The sequence below is a fragment of the Callionymus lyra genome, chromosome 4 (assembly GCF_982586985.1).
Source record: "Callionymus lyra chromosome 4, fCalLyr1.hap1.1, whole genome shotgun sequence".
NCBI classification, from domain to species: Eukaryota; Metazoa; Chordata; class Actinopteri; order Syngnathiformes; family Callionymidae; genus Callionymus; species Callionymus lyra.
Genome location: NC_141821.1, coordinates 35,954,296 through 35,960,295, shown reverse-complemented (window position 1 = coordinate 35,960,295; position 6,000 = coordinate 35,954,296).

Sequence of the window (6,000 nt, the reverse complement as noted above, 5' to 3'; positions counted from 1 at the left end):
GGAAAATAAACTTTCCTTCGCTAAGATTTCAGACGGAGGAAAACTTAATAAAGTAATAAGTTCAAAACGTGGTCATGATGAGAGACTTACTGCATCTTGGAGAGGAAGACTTTAACATTTGAAACATGTTAGTGAGTCAGGAGAGTTGGGTTTTCACATTAGTTGACCTTTAATGTCTTGTTATTATTCATATCAAAAGTTTATTATTATCAAACTAAAAACCTTTCTAAAACAAGACAGTGAAAACAGACTTTTAAATTGTTTTATTTAATTTGTGCGGCCCCCAACCAATGCCTAATCCACAACCCAATGATTGAGGACCACCAACTTACTACACATGAAAAGTTTTGGGTTTCATTTGGGTACTCCCAGAAAATACAGGGCTTAATAGTATCTCAAAGATGTCCGTAGGTGTGAGCCTCTTACCACAAGTAGCTTATTTAAAACCATCAGGAAGTGACATCCAGCAGCTGCGGGAGGTCAAGCTTGACATCTGCGAATAGTCGCCAGACACAAGCACGTTTCATATCTGCACCCAAATTCAAAAACTGCAAATGGCTATTGAGCCGTTTCTGAATCGATATGTAATTTGTTGGCGTGGAGAAGCCTGTGCACTTCATCGCCTTTAGCTGTTTGCTACATTGCATTATATTGGAGGCTGCATAATGAACACCATCTTTCATTCCCGCCGCTGTATGGATTCTTGTATTTAGCATTTTAATACCACAGCACAGCCATATTGATACGAGCAAGGTTTTTCCTCTGCCCTTTACTTTCCCGATGTTTACATTCCTTAGAAGGAGAAATTCTTGTTATGCTTTCATGATACTAACATAAATGTTGAACTTCCATGTGTTTGGATTTTTGTTCTTTCTCTTAATCATTCAAAACGTCAACACAAACATACGTGTGTTTGTCAGCCACATAGTTGTAACATGACTATATTAATGTTGTGCAGTGTATTATTTGTGTGAGTGACCCTCTTCATAACCTCAAACTGAAGCTATGTAACCTCGAACTACTGTAATTGGTGTCAGATCCACAGTTAAAGTCAGCGGTGAGGCTCTGGCCTCCCGAAGAACCCAAACGATTAGATAAGTGGAGAGCAGCGCCATATCAAATAGTTGCAGGGATCAAATTCTCTGAGTGTGGGAGGGCAGTTGGTGTGTGTCCATCTGTGCATGTGTGTTTCATAGACATACAGGGAGGAATGAGAGATAAAGGCTGGGCAGTGTGTGGTGGAGAGAGGGGGGCAACAGGAAGGGGTCGAGAGAAAAGGAGCGACGGAGAAGGACAGGAGACAGTAGGTGGGAATGATGGGAAATGAGCGAGGGCGAAGGGGCAGACGGAGAGAGAGGCACAGTGGAGGGGAGAGGAGGCAAGAAAAAAAAATCACACAGGAAGAATAGAGAGAAGGGCTTATAGAAAGAAGGGAGACACAAAGTGGAGTTAGAACTTTTCTTCCACCAATGAAGTAGGCAGCAGTATGGTCGGAGGAGAGAGAGCAAGCGGGGTAAAAAAAAGGGGGGATGTTGACAAAGCAGCGAGACTGTGGCAAACAAAGAGAACGTGAAGAGAATGAGTCGGGGGAAACATCAAAGGGATTTTTCAGGCCTGGTTACCGGGACAACAGACATTTGCATGCGATTAGCTTTTTACATCATATTAAGAAGGGGTAGAAGGGAGGGAGGGGTGAGGGTGGGAGGGAGAGGGGGAGAGACAGAGAACTATAGATCATATACACTCAGTATGAAACAGAGTGAGGGCGGGAGGAGAAGAAGCAACGCTGGTCATCTCATGCGGATGAACTGACTCGGAATCAGCCAAGTGTTGCCTTGACCTTGACCTTCGCAAGGTCAGATTCAGTGAACTTCTCGTGGACACCCTTGCTTGCCTGGTGGAGCCACTAACTATACAAAAAACACCGTACTTCATATTAGCTTATTTGTAAAAGGTTTTGTTGAAAAGATTGTGTTTGTTTAGGTTTTGTTTAACTGTGAAAATTCATCAACTATAAAAAAAAAAAAAAATAATAATAATAATAATAATAATAATAATAATAATAATAATAAAAATAAATAAAAATAATAAATACAATTTAACTTGCTTCATACTGTCTCTACAATCTTTTGAAAATAGTCAAGGGGAAGACGTGCTGTCTGCAACTCTCCTGAGACCCTGCATGTTCGTTCAGAGACACTTTTGCCCTTTTTAGCATCATCATGCTCTCTTTTTTCCACTCTGACCTAATGACACAACTGGGACCATCTTGTAGCAATATCACAACATTACACCCATGCCAGTGAAACACACAATTGCAGGGAATCTGTCATCAAAAATACCTAAACCACAAACCAGGGGTCATAGACGTGGTTCACATGGGCACCAATGTACCATCAGGGACCCAGAGAGAAGCCTGTTCCATTACTACATTAATTTGAGATAACGCTCATTGACATGTCTTGTTTCTTTGTTTTACTTTGACACTTGACTTGTTATTGCCACTCAGTTTTGTTACCTGAGTTTGACTAAGATTTCTGCACCTGTTGCTATGCCTCCTTAACTAATTAGCTCTTCAGCTGCGTAGCAATCTCTTCCCCAGCAACAGGCACCAGAGTGTAACCTTTCTCTTAAGAACGCCACCGTTTAATTCCTCTCCTGTTTTATTATTGGTCATTCATAGTGTTCACCTAGTGCCTGTTTCTGCTTTTTTGTCGTGTGAGTCAGCGTTTGTTTTTCTGAACGCTAAGATCTTTGTTTTGCTGTCGTCCTGAGTTTGATCTCTACCTGGTTTGTGGTTTGTTTGGACTTTACCTCAACCCAGAATGCAGTGTGTTGTTGCGAAACCTTTAAAAGTAGTGGTCCTAATATGACCTGTAAAAAAACGTCCTTCCCGGGCCTGACGCAAAGAATGAATCATAAAAGCTCAGTTTAACCCTGTCTTGACTGAAATGTACTTGTTTCTCATTCATGTAGGTTCTCATTCATCCTGGGCTGTGTAGGAAGATGCTTAACTTTTCATCTTGGATGATCTTTGGAACCACTTGGATACCTTTTTAGTATGCTAAACGATATGTTTCATTTGAACGTTTGAATATGTTTGTGACAGGAAAAAAACATTGAAATTAGATGTAAAACTGGAAGCCTTAAATACACTTTTTTTGCATTTTTGCTAACCACACACTGAAAATGTCTGTCCCAGTTTTAAAATCTGATCCAAAGGAACCGATCTTATAGTAGCCCTTCCAATCTCTCAGTGTCCTTGTGGTAGCTCGTGGCGTCTAAATCGTTTATAACACCTGCCACGAACCAACCACAGACTATAGTCCAAATTTGATACACATTACTAAAGACTGTAGGAATGGTAACATGAAGCCAACTTTCAACATATAAGAACATTTTTCAATAAAGGTCTCAGGAAGCTAAATGTCTTTTGGTTGCATCAGGTTGCATCTGAAAAATCATTTAATTCCTGCACTGACAAATATAACTTAGAAAAGCCTCAATTCAACACAAAGATATCAAACTTAAGCACAAATGTATTTCTCAAAACGAATCATTGGTAAGTGCACGTTGATCTGAATCAAACTGTAACTCATAAGACTAGCATTAACAGGTGGGTAAAGCCTAAGACAGCAGGTAAATGCGGTGGCTTTATCCCGCTGTCATTAAGCTAGACAGTGTTTCTGTAGATCCATTCATGGCCCGGAGCGTCCGTGCAAGAACCAAAACCAGATCAATAGTGTGTTCAGGAGCAGCTTGTTGATGTATGAATATTAATGCGTGGCTGTCTAGACACTGTATGCATGATTCTACGACATACGTGGACTCACATTACGTCATGTGGACTTCATACATCAGTGTGTCAAACCCTGCAATCACAGGAGCCATTAAACATGTTTCTGTGAGCACACACCCTCTGGCCTTTTACACATGTAATATTATCCTGCCATATCTCCTCCTCCTTCACTCACCCCTATCCCTCCATCAATCTCCCTCTTCTCCCCTCCTCTCCATCCTTTTCTTCCTCTCTCTGTCCATCTATCTTCCTCCCTCTCTTCCAATCCTCTTGCTCCTCATATCTCTCCACCCCTTCTTTCATCCCCTCCTTTATTTCCTTCACTTTGGCCTGCTCTGCTCTGTCTGAGTGTGTGTGATGCTTCAGTGCCCTCAGTATTGTGGTAGCATTGTGCCAGTAGGCGTCGCCGCGACAGCCGTTGTCACGGCAGCGGTGTGGGGTGAGTGGGGGGGTTAAGGGGTTGGAGTGTATTACAGTATCAATACTCTGACACTGCGACAAAAAAGGACAGCAGTCGTCGCCACATATCATTCCACCTCTGCACCCCTCCTCCTCTGTCTCCTCCTCCTCTTGTTCACCCCAAATCAATTCCTCACCCCCTCCCCTCCTCCCCCTTGATTGATTTTCTTCTATAACTCCCTGAATATGTACGTATTGATTTCCTCCCGCTCACCCTATCCCGTCCCTCACTTTTTTTTTCTCCTTCTCTTGTTTTCACTCAAACATCTATTTGATTTGATTCGACCTCCCCTTATCTCCCTTCATGTCTCTTCCTCTCCCTCACTCACACTCTTCCCCTCATCATTCATTTCATTCCTTCTATTCTTCCCCTCACTGTGCCATCTCCTGTGCCCCCCTCACTCCTCTTCCCATCACACCTCCCTACTCGTCTCCCTCCCTCACGGCTATTTTTTTGTTGTTTTTTTGGCGTTTTTGTGCGAGTGTGTGTGTGTATCTGTCTCACTCACTCTATGCATATTAATTGGTGCATTTCTGCTGCAGCACACAAAACAATCAAAGCATCAGGGGCGGGTGGTGATGCCATTGTGGCAGCCGCTAACACGTATGTAGCCGAGCACCAACACAAACAGACACACACCTCGGCAACAGAAAATGCATGCATTTATGCACTTGTAGACACATATATAAGCCGCTGACGTGCAGAATGGGCCTTTGAGTGTGCAACAACACACACATAATCATGCACACAAATTGATTTATTATGTACACACAGTGGGACAAGCACACACCGCACATATGCCAGTGACTTTCAGGCACACAATAGCAGGATTACAACGGCTGATCCAGGAGATATGTCCAGTGTCAGCAAAGACTTTTGAGTTTCACAACAGCAGTTTACCTTCGTATGTTCAAAACATTGAAAAGCCTCAGGCCTTTTGAAAAGAAACACGGTGAACATTGGAGTCCAAGTACAGTAGTTAACAGAAATATGTTGAACTAGAAAAGTCCACACTGAGCAGCCAAAATGCAACATAGGGAGCGAAGGATTCAGATTCCTACATCTGGGTACAAATCTTGGTTATACAGAACCATCAACAATCTTTTTTTTTTTTTTAGATTAATGGACGAAATAGAAAAGATGATGCTGGCCACAGACTTAACTGCCAATACTTTCAATGATCAGACGCCTGATTTTATTTCTTGGCACAATTTTCAGCAGGGAGCAAGAACAACAAGTCACAAAGACATGTCTGCAATGTCGGTCGCCCTCCATTCGTTGAAGGAAAGGAACTTCGAAATTGGAATGTAACGTGGAGAATAAAAGTCCTTGGGTTCAAATGAACAACTCAGTGTACAGAAGAAAGTTTGCAGTTGTAGCAGTGAATTAGTGTCTCTACAATATCAGTGAAAGAATTTATCAGGTACAGGTGGGAAAATACATGACAAATACATATCTGTCATCATCCCGACCTTGTGACCTCTAACAGTTGTCTTTTTCACAACCACTGAAATGTCCTTGAGGATTCTTTCAGTCTGAATTTTTCAAGATTACGCCGACGTTAAAGAGAAGATTCCTTTGTATACTTTAAAATCTAGTTTTTTAATCTTTATTTTGCTTTGATACAGACTGACGAATTGTATTGTCTCGTTTTAAAAAAAAATCGGTTGATAGCAATTCTCGTGTGTGTTTCAAGATGGGACCTCCCACCATTGGAAAGGGTCTTTTTGTGTAGTCCAGT